The 16,107-nt window shown below is 42.2% G+C and overlaps 1 protein-coding gene across 2 annotated transcripts in view; it reads left to right on the top strand.

Moving 5' to 3' along the window:
• Window positions 1-16,107, top strand: part of LOC115268734 (uncharacterized) — a 514,127-nt gene that overhangs the window by 401,387 nt on the left and 96,633 nt on the right. The window lies entirely within an intron of this gene.

Genomic DNA, 16,107 nt, shown 5'->3' with positions numbered 1-16,107 from the left:
TCAAAAGGCCTTCCGCTAATTGTTGGTAGTGATGCTAATGCTCACCATATAATCTGGGGCAGCTCAGACATCAATTTGAGAGGCTCCAGTTTGATGGAATACTTAAGTAGTACAGATCTTGGATTACTTAACATAGGCAACCGCCCAACCTTCATGGTATCTCGTAGAGAGGAAGTGTTAGACATAACGCTTTGCTCTAGCAGAATTAGTCATGAGCTGACCAATTGGCATGTGTCAGATGAAGAATCTTTATCTGACCATCGTTACATCTTATTTGAACATGTGAATGTTACTTCGCAAGCTTTGCGTTTCAGGAATCCCCGGTCAACCAACTGGGATCTCTTTACCGATTTGGTTGCAGCCAAATTTCATGGATACTCACCACAAATTGACACTCAAGTGATTTAGATGATGCCGTTGATACTACAACGGCCTTCATCATGGAAGCTTTTGAAGAAGCCTGCCCTCTGCGGTCTGTGAAGACCACGAGAGGAACCCCTTGGTGGAACTCCGATCTGGCGAAGCTCAGGAAACAATGTAGAAAGAGTTGGAACAGACGACGTTCGGCTGGATCGGAGGCTTTCAGGTCGGCTCGCAAGGCCTACCAGAAAGCTCTTCGGTCTGCTGAACGATCCGGCTGGAAAAAACTTTGTACAAATGTTTCCAGTCTGAGTGAAGCCAGTCGATTGAACAAAATCCTTGCAAAATCTAAGGATTTTCAAGTGAACGAACTTCGTTTGCCAAATGGTGATTTCACTTCCTCTGATGAGGAAGTTTTAGAATGTTTATTCAGTACACACTTCCCCGGATGTGTGGATATTACATCTTCGGATGAACCTGATGTCTTTTCTTGTAGTTATGATTCTTTAGCTTCGGCTCGGAGTATCATAACTTTAGAATCGATTGAATGGGCACTTAATAGCTTTGCTCCTTTCAAATCTCCTGGGGCAGATGGGATTTATCCTATTTTGCTTCAGAAGGGATTTGATCATTTCAAACATGTTTTGAAACAACTACTTGTTTGCAGTTTTGCTACAGGGTATATTCCCAAATCCTGGCGGGATATTACTGTGAAGTTTATTCCGAAAGTGGGTCGCGCGTCGTATGAAGAAGCAAAGAGCTTCAGACCTATCAGTTTGACCTCTTTTGTTCTGAAATGCTTAGAACGCATAGTCGATCATCACATCCGTGATGTTCATCTGGCCAATGTGCCTCTTCATGTGAACCAACATGCTTACCAATCTGGAAAGTCCACTGTGACTCTTTTACACAAAGTTGTTTACGAAATCGAGAAGGCATTTGCTCAAAAGCAATCCTGCTTGGGTGTTTTCTTAGATATCGAGGGTGCCTTTGACAACGTGCCTTTCGATGCCATATTGGAAGCCGCACGGGGTCATGGTATATCTCCAATGATTTCCAATTGGATTCACCAAATGCTCAAAAACCGACATCTCTTCTCGACATTGCGTCAAGCGGCGATTAGGAAATTGAGTGTTTGTGGATGCCCCCAAGGGGGAGTCTTATCACCACTTTTATGGAATATCGTAGCAGATACGCTATTGAGGCAACTCAATAATAGCGGTTTTCCTACTTATGGTTTTGCCGACGACTACCTAACATTGTTAGTCGGTATGTGCATCTGCACCCTTTTCGACCTGATGCAAAACGCTCTTCAGGTAGTTGAGGGTTGGTGTCGCCAATATGGCCTTTCGGTAAATCCGAGTAAAACATCTATTGTTCTTTTCACGGAAAAGCGAAACCGTAATGGTGTTCGAACTTTACGTCTCTTTGATTCTGAAATCAATGTGACTGAACAGGTAAAGTACGTTGGAGTCATTCTTGATTCCAAGCTTTCCTGGACACCTCATGTTGAGTTCAGAATCAAGAAAGCTTGTATGGCCTTCGGACAATGCCGGCGAACCTTTGGTACAACTTGGGGTCTAAAACCCAAGTATATCAAATGGATCTACACAACTGTTGTTCGGCCAATATTGGCCTATGGATGCCTTGTGTGGTGGCAAAAGGGCGAAGTGAGAACGGTCCAATCAAAGTTAGGCCATCTCCAAAGGATATGCTTAATGGCGATGTCTGGAGCGTTCTCTTCAACTCCCACGGCAGCTCTCGAAGTTCTCTTTGACGTTGCCCCACTACACATTCATCTCAAACAAGAAGCACTTTCTTGCACTTACCGCCTATGGGTACTCGGTTTACTAGAGGAAACTCCTGTGAACCGCAGTTCAACACACACCTCGTTGTTTCCACTTTTGGTGAATTGGGACAAAGTTGTCCTTGCTCCAAGTGATCTTACAATTGCTTGTAATTTTCCATGTAGGACATTTTCCACGAAATTCCCTTCCCGGGAAGAGTGGACATCTGGTTATCTGGAGAGAAGAATTTCAGACGGCATCGTATGTTACACTGATGGCTCCCTTCTCGAAGGTCGAGCAGTTGCTGGTGTTTATTCTCGTGAGCTAAGGCTGTATCAGTCTTATTCACTTGGCAGACACTGCACCGTTTTTCAGGCCGAAATCTTTGCTCTTATGTGCGGAGTGCAATTAGCACTTCAGCAGCACGTAATGGGCAAAGTAATATACTTCTGTTCAGATAGCCAGGCTGCTATTAAAGCACTTGCTTCGGCCAACTCCAGGTCGAAGATAGTTATCGCTTGTCGAACTCAAATTGAGGAGCTGAATTCAGCAAACGCTGTTCACCTTGTATGGGTACCTGGCCATTCTTCCATCGCTGGAAATGAATTGGCTGATGAGTTAGCTCGCACTGGAGCATCACATGACTTCATTGGCCCTGAGCCAGCTATTCCGGTATCCAAGTGTTGGGTGAAGCTTCGGATTGACACGTGGGCTGCCACTCAGCACAAACAATACTGGAATAGTTTGGAGTCATGTCGTCAAACAAAATTGTATTGTACTGAGCCATCTCTAGGGGTGGCAAAGTATCTAACAAATCTGTCAAAGCAGAATTGCAGCATGCTGGTCAAAGCATTGACTGGCCACTGCCGACTCAGTTATCACATGGCGAATATTCAGCAAGCTGATTCATTTGCATGTGATAGCTGTGAATCCGATTATGGAACTTCGTATCATTTAATATGTAACTGTCCAGTTTTTGCGCAATTGCGTTTCCGAGTAACACCGGGAAACACTTATTAAGTGAAACTGACTTCAGAAACCTGAATCTTCAGGACGTTCTGTTGTTCTTGACCCGCTGTAGTAAAGAGCTATAGGCTCTCTTTACGCTTTATGCATATCACAGTGCCCTTTTCAGGGCGCTGTTCGAACCCATTGTGGCACGCTTATGCGTTATTACAGTGTCCTTTTCAGGACGCTATGTGAACCCATTGTGGTACGCTTTTGCGAGTATGACGATCCTATTCCCTTACCTGTCCTTTCCCATGTCCTATCCTTTTTCCTTCCCTTCTCCGTCAGGTAAATGATGAATAGGCTCGTGTTCATGGCGATGGCACAAATTTCCCGAATGGAGGAGAACGTGCCTCTAGAGCCGACCTACTCATACCTGATACCTGAACCTTTTTCTGATTATTTTTGAAACCCACCTTGTGATTAATCAAGCTTTGTGAATTTACGAGACAAAGTTCTTGAAGGCAATTTTGAGCATTTTGGGATCTGTTTTCCCTGGGAAACGGGGAGGTAATTTTCCTTGGATCTGCTCTTCATACAATTCCTCTTGAATTGTTATACAATATTGTCTTAGTTTTTGTAATGTTTCCCAAATTCGAAACAATTATTTTTTACTTGAAAAATTATAATTCCATCAATAAAATTACAAAAAAACAAAAAAATATCGTCTCAGGATTTTTTCAGGAATTTCTTCAAGAAATTCTTTCTCATATCCCTCAAGGAGTTCAGGGAACCCTCAAAAAGTCCTTCTACGATTTTTGCTGGAGTTCGTCCGGAATTTTGGAAGAAACTACTGAAAGGGTCGCAGAAGATTTAAAAAAAAAAACAGGAAGCAATCCATTAAGAATGCCAGAAGAACAACGAGGAGGAACCCCAGAAAGAAATATTTGAGGGATCTCAAAAAGATCTTTTTGAGGGAATCGCAACAGAAGATTCGGGAAAGATTCTCAGAATGACCTTCAGTGCTTTTGTTTTTCAATGAGGATTCTTCTGGAGTTTCTCCAGCAGCTCTAGGTAATTTTTTTTCAGGAATTGTTCCTGTTATTCCTTCACGAATTCTGCAAGATGGTTTTTCTGAGATATTCCAAATCATTCCCATTCCTTCTAGAGTTTTTTTCCGTGATATTTTTAGCAATTCCTTCTGTAGTTAAGAGGTTTTGGGATTCCTCAAGAAGTTCCTCCTCATTTTTTTTAAAGTATTTCTTCTGGAACTAATCAAGTTCCCTTGAGGGTTTCTTCTGAAGATCTTTCTCAAATTTCTTCACTACTACCTCCTGCTATTTCTCCAGAAGTAAGAGCACTAGAAGCATCTACTGGAGGAATCTCATAAAAAAATCCGTAACTCCAGGAATTCCAGAAGTCAATCCAGTAGAAAGCTCAAAATGATAAATTTGAGAAATAAATTCTCCAGAGAGAAGGAGAAAGTCCTGAAAAAAATCAAAAGCAAGATCGGGAAGAATGCCAAAAGATACCAAGAATGCCAGATGATTCTCCAAGTGTAGAAGAATCTCGCTCAATAAACTCTCTCACGAATCCCAGAATGAATGTTTTGAAGATTTGGAGGGGCATGTTTTGCAGGAGTCACAGAATATCTGGGGGTATCCCAGAAGGAATTTCTACAAAAATCCCTCAAACAATTCCAGGAAGGATACCGAAAGAAAGTCCAGCTGAAATCCCAGAAAGAGTTCCTTCAGGAATTTTAGACAGATCGTCTGTGGGACTCCCAGATAGAAATACGGAAAAAAGTATCAGAATGAATTCCTGGAAAATTCAGAACTGCCACTGCTATGTATTCTACCAGAAGTAATTCTAGGAAAAATGTCTGAAAGATGTTATGGGGTCTCCAGTTAGCCTAGTGGTTATGGCTATGGATCGCCAATCCGGAGACGGCGGGTTCGATTTCCATTCCGGTTGGGAAAATTTTCTCGACTCCTTGGGCATTGTGTATCATTGTACTTGCCTCACTATATACTAATTCATGCAATGGCAGGCAAAGGAAGCCCTTCAATTAATAACTGTGGAAGTGCTCAAAGAACACTAAGTTGAAGCAAGGCAGACCAAGTCCCAGTGGGGCCGTAGAGCCATAAAGAAGAAGAACATGTTATGAAAAAATCTCAGAGATCTTTCCATTGATTTCGGTTCGTTATATATACTTGAGCATCTTGTAATGGTTGACATCATAGATGCTGGAATATCTTCTTTTGATCATGGGCTGAAAGCTGATGGTCTTTAAATGCCTATTGATTATCCTTATCAGTAATAAAGTATGCTACACTAGAAATACTGAAAAAGCTCACTAGGTGAGCATATTGTTTCATTTTAACCGTGTCACGTGCAGAAACTACAAGCCCTTTTATCCATGTTCCACCACCTCTGCCTTCCATACGCTAGCTCCCCCCAGAGGCTATTGTTCCTGATAGGTGCAATTTTACCTTTTTCGCCTTTCATTTCCATTGTGGCACGTCCCAATTCGCACAAAAGCATCGCCAGAACCAACCTATATCGAACGCACGGACAAAAACCCGCTCGTCCCTTACGAAAAATATCTGTATGCCACCGACTGAATCAAGAACAAAGCGTGCAAATGGCATCGGGGAACGAGTGTCCGCCACCGGCCGCAGCACACTGCTCAGCACACTCCATTCAACGGCGGCAGAAAACAACAGTCCAGTGACCATAAAAAGCACACACGGGACCACTCCCGGGCTCCCGAACCGTTGTTCGTTCCGCCATGAAAATCCAGCTACGTCAGAGATACCGAAAAGATAATCATAATGATATTATAAACGTCCAGGCTATCGAGCACATACACAACACGAAACCCTGGGCACAAAAACCTCAGCATTTTGGATAACTTTATTTTCCATCCATTAGCCAAGCAGGGGGCAGCATCCCCATCAGTTCCGTTCTTTGGAGCCCCGAAATGGTGCAACAACGCACTACCGACCGGGGGAAAAAAACGGAACATCAGCAATATACAGACGGAGGATGCAGTTTGTAAATTTCCCACGGGGGTTAACGAGAGTTTTGTATCGTCGATTCACACAGTACCTACAGTCGGTCGGTGTGCGGAGGAAGGAAAGTGAGTCTGCACAAAAGTTAGTTGTGTGCTTTTTACAGATATTTTAGCACATTAAGAGATGGCGGGAACATTGTGGGTCGTAGGACATACCTAGGCAACAACAACGGTGATGAAGTGAAGAAAAATCAGAAGTGTAGATTTGAAGTTGGTTATGCACTGGTGGCAATTACCTACGGCTTAACGATAATGGTGTGTTTTGAAGTATATATTGGAGTTTAATGGAGAATGTTTTAAGCTGGATCAAAAGGTCACGTTGAGGCAATCAGTTGTAATTGAACAGCTCCAATTGTTTATGAATGTGACTGAGGGCTGAGGTGGAAAACACACAGCTATGAAGCTGTCTATAAAAGTGGTATTTTTTTTCTGAACATTTTACCTCGAGACTTCTGGAGAAGTTCTTGCAGGAATTTCTCTAAGTAAATAATACTATTAAGGAAATATCAATTTAAAAAAAAAAAAACAATCACTGTAAGTTATGCCCTTATGATATTAAAATTGAAAACAATACATTCTATTAATTTAAAGTTTGGTCATTTAGAACTGTGTATTGTTTTAGACAAACTCTGCAGAAGACTCTTATTAAGAACTCCTGAAGAAATTCAAATGGAATTCCAGGGTGTTCTTTCAAACACGAAACTCTTTGAACTTTTTTTTTTTTAATTTTTCATTAGATTTTATTCATTATTCATCATTCATTTGTCTCCAGAAGTTTCTTCAGAGGATTCAGTGATTCCTCCAGGATTCCTCCAGAAAACTCTACAGAGATGCCTCTAGGATTTTCATCATTTTTTTTAGCAGATCTCTCGTGAAGGTCTCGACAGAAGTATCTACAGGAAAAGCTCCAGGAGTTTCTCCAGAAACTCTTTCAGCTGGATTCAGAGATGCCTCCTAAAGATACATCAGAGATTCGTCCAGAAGATCCTTCAGAAATTCCCATAGGAGGTCTTTCAGAGATTAGACTGAGCGTTCCTTCGGTGATTCCTTCTGAAGTTCATTCAGGAATTCCTAAGGGAGATTCTTTAGAAACGAGTCCAGGAGTTTCCTCAGAGACTCCTCCTGGAGATCCATCAGGAAAATCAATAGAATTTCAACAAAGGATTTCTCCTGATGCTCAAGGAGATCACCCAGGGATCACTCTGGGAGTTTCATTAAGTTTTCCCACAGGCATTCCTTCTACCATCTCTTCTGGGATTTCTTTAAAAATTCCTCCTGAAATTCTTTTGGGGATTACTCTTGGAATTACTTCGGGATACCTCATGAAAATTAGTTATAGATTCTTACAGAAGTTCTTCCAAAGATTGCTCCAGAAGTTCCTTCGGTGATCTCTCCAGAAACTCGTTCAGAGATCTCCCTAATAGCTACAGTAGGATTCAGGGATGCCTCCAGGTGTTTATCAGGCATTCCTTCAGAAGTTCCCTCAGCTATTGAAACAGAAGTTCGCTTAGGTATCCTTCCAGAAGTCCCTTCAGAGATTCATTCAGGAGGATTCATAAATGCTTTCCGGAGGTCCATACAGAACTCCGTAAGAAGTTCCTTCAGGAATTCCTACAGGAAGTCTTGAGAAATTATTCTAGGAGTTCCTGCAGGGATTCCTTCTGAAGTTCCTATAGAAATTCCTACATGAGATTTTACAGAAATTAGCCAAGGAGTTCCTTCAGAGATCAGAGTCTCAGGGATTCTTACAGATGCTTCTTCAGAGATTCCTCCTGAATTTATTTAGGGATTCCTTCAGAAGTTCCTTCAGAAATCTCTCCAGGGGTTCCTTCAGAGAATCTTATAGGAGGATCCAACGTACGAAAATCAACGCAGTCAGTCGGACATTGTCCTGTAGATGGCCTAGATCACGCCCGAAACCGGTCGACGTAAAGGTAATTTTAATCTTTTCTTGACGATTGTAAGAACGATAAGTGTTATGTATTGTCTCATGTCGCGTCTCGTGTGTGTCGCGAAGTTCTTACGTTAGCATTAACTGTAAAAATTAATAGTAAGATCCAAGGATACCTCCAGGAAATTTCAGAAATTCCTTCAGAAGTTTATTCAGACATTCCTATATAAGAGTTCCTTCTAAGATTTCTTCAGGTTATTCTTAGGGGATTCCTTAAGAAGATCCATTAGGGATTCTTCCAGAGAATGCCCCTGGGGTTCTTTCAGATTGTAGGTTGAGATTAGGATTTTTCCAGGATGCCTCCAGGAGTTACATCAGAGATTTCTCCAGAAGCTCATTCAGGAATTCCTACAGAAGTTCCTCCAGGGAATCTTGTAGGAATTCCTTCAAAAATTTTCTTTGGATTACATTCAGGAATATCTCCAGGATATTCTTGAGGGATCTTACATGGAGTTTCTACAAGAACTCCTCCAGAATTTCCTTCTGGAATTCTTCCTGCAAATCCTTCCCTCTACTCGGAAAGATTCCTTCTGGGAGATATCGCTGAAAATTCTTCGAGGATTCAGCCTGGACCGTCATTCCTTCGGCAAGCCCTCCTTAAATTCCTGCAGGGATTTATTCTATAATTTCTTCCTCTTAGAGTTCCTTGGGGATTCCTTCTTGGAAATTCCTCCTAGAATTTATTCTGGAATTTCTCCTGGAGTTCCTTCGGGGATTGTTCCTGGACTTCCTTCATATATTGCTCCTGAGATTCTTTCGGAGATTTCTCCTGATATTCTGTCGAGGATTTCTCTTGCAATTCCTTCGGAGATTCCTCCTGGATTTCCTTCAGGGATTCCCCATGGAATTCCACCAGGAGCTCCTGGAATTCCTTCGAAGTTTCCTTCTGCATTTCCATAGGTTATTTCTCCTAGAAATCCTGTGGGAATTCCTACTGGAATTTGTTCGGGGATTTCTCTTAGATTTCCTTCGGGGATTCCTTCTGAAGTACCTTCGGATATTTCTGCTGAACTTCCTATGGGAATTCGTCTAGGAATTCCTTCGGGGTTTCCTCTGGAAAATCCTTCAAGTATTCCTCTTGGAAATCCTTCAGAGAATCCCCCCAAAATTCCTTCAGGAGTTCCCCTTGGATTCCTGCAGGGTTTTCTTCTGTAATTTCTTCGAGGATTTCTCCTGAAATTCCTTCAGGGATTCCTCCTGGAATTCCGTCAAGTATTCCTTCGAGGATTCTTCCTGAAATTTATTCGGGGGTTGCTTCTGATGGTCCGTCGGGGATCCCTTCTGGACTTTCTGCTAGAATTCGTGCTGGAATTTCGTCAGAGATTACTCCTGAAATTCATTCGGGGATTCCTCTCGGATTTTCATCATGGATTCCTCCTGAAATTCTTTCGGGAGTTTCTCCTGTTATTCTGTCGGGGACTCCTTCGGATGTTTATTTTGGACAGAAGGGGATTCCTCTTGGAATTCCTTCGCGATAACCTCTTGAAAATCCTTCAAGTATTCCGCTTGGAATTCCTCCGGGGTATCCTCCTAGGATTATCTCGGGGTCTCCTTCAGGAATTCTTTCAGTGATTTCTCCTAGAATTTCTTTGGGAATGGATATTTGACGATAATTTCTCCTAGAAATCCTTTGAGGATTCTTTCTCGAATTTCTTTGAAAATTCCCACTAGAGCTCTTTAGAAGATTCCTGCAGGAATTTCTTTGTGGATTAATGCTGGAATTCGTTTGGGTTCCGTGTTGTAGTTCTTTCGGGATTTCCTCTTGGAATTCCTGCAGGGATTCATTCCAGAATTATTTCACGGGTTCCTCATGGAATTTCTTCGAGGATTTCTTCTGGATTTGCGTCGAGGATTCCTGCCGGATATTTTTCGATGATGCCTACTGGAAATTATTTGGTGATTCCTTCTCGAATTCCTTTGAAAATTCTTTCTGAAATTCCTCTGAAGATTTCTCCAGAACATCCTTCATGGAATATTTTTAATGTTCTTTGGGGGATTCCTCTTTATATTCAGTCGTAGATTCCTTCTGGAATTTCTTCAGGGTTTCTTCCTGAAAATCCTTTGGTAGTTCCTCTTCGGAGGTGATTTCTTCGGAGATTCCTCCTGAAATTCCTTCAGAAATTTCTCATGGAATTCCTCCTGGATTCCACCTGGATTTGCTTCGGGATTTCTTTATTGAGTTTTTGCAGTGATTTCTCCAAGAATTCTTTCGGAAATTCCTAATGGATTTCTTTTGAAGATTATTCCTAGAATTCTTTCAAAGATTCCTCCTAGAGTTCCTTCGGGGATTTTTCCTGGAATTCCTTCGAGGATTCCTCCTAAAATTTCTTCAGGGACTTCTCCTGATATGCCGTCGGGGATTCCTTCTGGAAATCCTTTGAGATTCCCTCTTGGAGTTTTTCCGAGGATTCCTCGTGACATTCTAACGGCAATTCCTCCTAGAACTCTCGCAGGGATTTTTCCTGGAATTCCTTCAGAGAATCCACATGGATATTTTGATTACTCCTAGAAACCCTTGGAAATTCCCTCTTTTTTTCAAGGATTCCTGCTGGAAATAATTTGAGGATTCCTGTCTGAATTTCTTTGGCATTCTTCCTAGATATTTTGCATCTGTTGATTCCTCCTAGAAATTTTTAGTGGATTCCGTCTCGAATTTCTTTAGAAATTCCCGCTGGAATTTTTTAAAAGTTTCTGCAGGGATATCTCTAAGAGAGATTCTCGAACCGGCAGAGACTCCTGCAGAAATTCCTTCAGGATTTGATACAGCAGTTCCTGCAGAGATAAGTCCAAAAGTTTTTTAATGGCTTTCTTCAATAGTTTCTTTAAGGCTTATTCGAGGATTCTTTAGTGTAAAAAGTGCGATTTTTTAACTAAATTTGCTAGCTTCTGAAGGCTCTAAGAAAACAAAACAAAACTGTAGCAAAACCGACATTTTATTGTCCTTAATTTGGAATGGAGTAATGCAACATGCTCTTCATTAAGGATACGGGTAATGTCACAATAGGTCACAGTGGCGGACCCGAACAGAAATAAAAAAGGTATTCATTCAAACGTAATAGTTTATGTCATCAATGGTCATGAAAAAGCTCCGACTACTAATTCTATAGCGTAATGACAACTTCTTTGATCCGCCAATCTTGACATTATGGTCATGCCGATTCACGCCACCGTCGCCGCCGCCAAAAGATGCCACCGGCGTGACGCCGATTACACCGCCACCGCCTGCTATAAATGGCCCTTACATCTACTTCCCGACCATAAGTATTGTTTGCATCTGATTCTTTGTCAATGTACAGACTTCGAAATCGGACCACCGTAATTAACCGAATAAATTTAAAAGAGCTCATGCCTTGAAGCAATGCAAACCAATCTACCATAAACTCTTCACCTGACAGCAACTATCTCCGAGCATATTTTATGTCATGCAATATCTTCCTTTAAAATAATGATTCGGAAAATTCCCGCGCTTTTCCACCATGCCGACATCGGAGAACCTGCAAAAGCGCACACAAATAGTTCCCCCACCCGTGACTCATTATAATAATTTTATCAACTCATTTATCTGGATGTTCCTACAGCCAGCCGTATAGTTTGTGTATCGGTGGCAATGAAATTGAAATTCCACCCCGCCCAAACTTGCACACCGCATCCATCATCCCGGGTTTCAAAACTTCTGGAAACATCCGACCCGCCCCGCAAAGAACTCTTCCGCTACAGCCCCGTGCGCAGCTGACTTTTGTGGTTCTCTTGATTCACTTGGCACCCAAATGGGGGAGGTGGCTTTTGGTTTTGTTGCTGCTGCTGCTGTTGCTGAAAGTTGTTGGTTGTTGGTGCTGCAAATTCTGATCCTGGTGCTGCTGCTGGCTGATGCGGTCGCACCATTAATCTCGCACGCCGTGGTACGATTTAATCTCATTATTTTCGCATCCACAAGCGCGTTCCGTTCCAACCGGTCCGGTCCGGTCCTCCGGGTCCCGGTCGAGGGGTTCTCTATTCTCCGTGTGCTGTTTTGCTTCGGTTGCGTAATGTACCTAACCTAACTGTACCTACTCTTCCTCCTTACAGCGCTCGCTCAGTGGTGGTTCCAGCTTTTTCCCGCAAACCAACAGCTTGCCGAACCGGCGAAATAAATCAACAATAGTTGTTGTAAGGCCCCACATACCTACACACTAGACTAGAGTTTGCTGATATCCAACAATACGGTGGATGATGTGTGTGGGTATGTGTGTTTGTGTTTTGTTCAAATTTATCAAGGTCTTATCCGAGAATGGACATTTAATGGAGACGCATCGTGGTCGTTTTTTTGGCCTAGATAAGGCCATGCGTCTCCATGAACTGCCGTTAAGGGTCATTAATTTCCCATTGAGCTGGATGATGAGTCAACCGTTCCCTATTGGTTTGTCGTCTAATAAACCGTGGAATGAAATTTATGATGGTGGATAAGTTTGCACTACAATCGTTTTGGACAGCAATAAAATACATCCAGAAGTGCCCAGTTCTATCCCACTTTCGCGATGTCAAAGTTGTTTTTTTTCTCATATATACATCAGTATACATTTGAAAGCCATAATGATAACTTACAAACTAAACTTACATATCACTATAAAATGTTTGCATCCCTTCATAATACCCATCCCATGGGAACCCGAGCAGGAGAAAATAGCTTAAGAATAACTAACTCAGGTATGGAAAACCCAATACCTACAACCTGAATGAGTTATTAATTAGCCCTGCATAAGAGGTAAAATACCTCAAATAATAACTGGAGTGTGTTCTGGGCATAACTAGTGAATAATGACATCAGGTATTGCAATACCTAAATAATAACCGGTGATTTTTCTATACAAATAGCGATTTTTCCATAATTGAATAATACCTCAAGCAGTCCTCAACATCAAACCAATAACTCGTTGAGGTATTTTGTCAATACCTATAAAATACCAAAGTAAGTTATTTTCAATACCCTGGTAACCGACCAATACCTTGTCTTGGTATGATACCTGACTTTGGTATGCTGCAGTTATGTGTCAGTTATTCGTTCCTGCTCGGGAAGGCTTTAATGTCTGACTAATTTGAAATGTTGTTCAATGAAAAACTGTGCGTCCGATGATGATTGCACCCTTTCCGGTCAGAAACGTGTGTCACTCGTCGGAGTTTCACCAACGCCCGGTCGATCCATGATTGATGTCTATACGCCAAACAAACGCACCGGCTTATAACTAGAACTTGGTTCTGCATGGGTGGGTAGCTAGTGAAAGCAATATGCATCAGCCAGCCTAATAGTATGTGCGGTACGGTACACTTCGTTTTCATTTCCAACACGAGTCGGAAGCTCAGAGAAAAAAAAAATGTTAGGCGTTAATTGAAAATGGGAAATGTAGGGGCGGTGGAGGAATGCAACTGGGACGTACAGAACCTGTTGGTTGAATGGACTTGTTTATTGGGTAGGTATTTGTTTTCCAGTATGTTTTCAATTGGCGCGGTAGAACAGTTTCAAACAGTCAACGAGCTATTGAAGCCATTGAGGTGGAGTTATTGGGATTCACGTCAGAATGTTCAAATGAAGTAAAATAAGAATGAAAACAACCAGATGACAATCAACTGGTAAGCCGATAATCAGCTTGATTTAAATGTCAAAAAGTGTACAATGGATAATGGAAAACATGAAGTAGCGTTGCATGAAATTTTCTGTTCCACTTCTTAAATTGGGTTAGTTGATGCTCCCGATCGTCAGAACAAACACCGTCTTGTTAGTTGCAGACTTTGTAGCTACAAGCTGTAATTTATTATACAGGGGGTGGCCAAAATGTTTGAGATAGGCAACTTTTTTTCTCTCACAAAAAAGTTCAACAAGCTGTAATTTTTCATAAAGTGCATAAAAAAACCTCAAATTTTGACTGTTTGTCAACCTATTATATGTGCATCATTGGTACAAATTTGGGTACAAATACAATACCACACATAAATTACTAAATTAGTTCTTCCTTTAATCCAAATAGGCTCTAATATATCTTTGATGTAAAAAAATAGCATTTTTTCGAGAAAAATCCAAAAAGTGTCAACCCATGATAACTTTTTTCGACGTACAAAAAGTACCTATGTTTTAATAACTTGTGAAGCATCAATATATTGTTGATAAACGATTAAAATTTCATTCAATTCGGGTAACTGGTTTCCGAGATATGACAGCTCAAAAATAAGATGTCTAAAAAATAGAGTTTTACGTGAACGGTTCTAACTTCGCGAAAGGTTAATCAGTCGAGCCCAAATTTGTACCAATGATGCACATATAATAGGTTGACAAACAGTCAAAATTTGAGATTCTTTGATGCACTCTATGAAGCGTTGATGCACTCTATGAAACGTTACAGCATGTTGAACTTTTTTGTGAGAGAAAAAAAATTGCCTATCCCAAACATTTTTGCCACCCCCTGTAAATTAGTTTTAGTCGAAGTCGGTAAACAGGATTCAAGAGTCTTACAAATTCAGTATTTTTCTGTCACCATGGAAAACGTGGATCTAACAATCTGTACAAATTACACAATTGATTCCAGGTTATGCACTGTTTAACCCAGACTGAATAATGAAAAGTTATTCTTAAATCACTAGAAACGTACCTCAACTGGCTGTGCGATGCTGACTACTGCCGATAATGGGTGTAATTCTTTACTAGATTTAACAGAAATAAACTTAGTACTTAGTGGATGGTATCGCAGCTGAACTCATCAAGATGGGCCCAGAAAAGTTGGCCACCTGTCTGCATTGGCTGATAGTCAAGATCTGGGAAACCGAACAGCTACCGGAGAAGTGGAAGGAAGGGGTAATCTGCCCCATTCACAAGAAAGGCGACCATTTGGAATGTGAGAACTTCAGGGCGATCACTATTTTGAATGCTGCCTACAAAGTGCTGCATCTGCTATCCCAGATCATCTTCCATCGTCTGTCACCTAAAACAAACGAGTTCGTGGGAAGTTATCAAGCCGGCTTCATCGACGGCCGGTCGACAACGGACCAGATCTTTACCGTACGGCAAATCCTCCAGAAATGCCGTGAATACCAGGTCCCAACGCATCACCTGTTCATCGACTTCAAAGCGGCATACGACAGTATCGACCGCGCAGAGCTATGGAGAATCATGGACGAAAACGGCTTTCCTGGGAAACTGACTAGACTGATTAAAGCAACGATGGACGGTGTGCAAAACTGCGTAAGGATTTCGGGTGAACTATCCAGTTCATTCGGATCTCGCCGGGGACTGCGACAAGGTAATGGACTCTCATGCCTACTCTTCAACATCGCTCTGGAAGGTATGATGCGACGAGCCGGGCTCAACAGCCGGGGAACGATTTTCACTAAATCCGGACAATTTGTGTGCTTTGCGGACGACATGGACATTATTGCCAGAACATTTGGAACGGTGGCAGAGCTGTATACCCGCCTGAAACGCGAAGCAGAAAAGGTCGGACTGGTGGTGAATGCCTCAAAAACAAAGTACATGCTGGTAGGCGGAACCGAAAACGACCGGATCCGTCTGGGTAGTAATGTTACGATAGACGGGGATACTTTCGAGGTGGTGGAGGAATTCGTCTACCTCGGATCCTTACTGACGGCTGACAACAACGTGAGCCGTGAAATTCGGAGGCGCATCATCAGCGGAAGTCGGGCCTACTACGGGCTCCAGAAGAAACTGCGGTAGACAAAGATTCACCCCCGCACCAAATGCGCCATGTACAAAACGCTAATAAGACCGGTAATCCTCTACGGGCACGAGACATGGACCATGCTCGAGGAGGACCTGCAAGCACTCGGAGTTTTCGAGCGACGCGTGCTAAGGACGATCTTCGGCGGTGTGCAGGAGATCGGTGTGTGGCGGAGAAGAATGAACCACGAGCTCGCTGCACTTTACGGCGAACCCAGCATCCAGAAGGTGGCCAAAGCCGGAAGGATACGGTGGGCAGGGCATGTTGCAAGAATGTCGGACAACA

This window comes from Aedes albopictus, chromosome 3 (genome assembly GCF_035046485.1).
Source record: "Aedes albopictus strain Foshan chromosome 3, AalbF5, whole genome shotgun sequence".
In the NCBI taxonomy this organism is placed as follows: domain Eukaryota; kingdom Metazoa; phylum Arthropoda; class Insecta; order Diptera; family Culicidae; genus Aedes; species Aedes albopictus.
The sequence above is the reverse complement of the archived record's forward strand: the minus strand, read 5'-3'. Positions and strand labels throughout refer to the sequence as shown.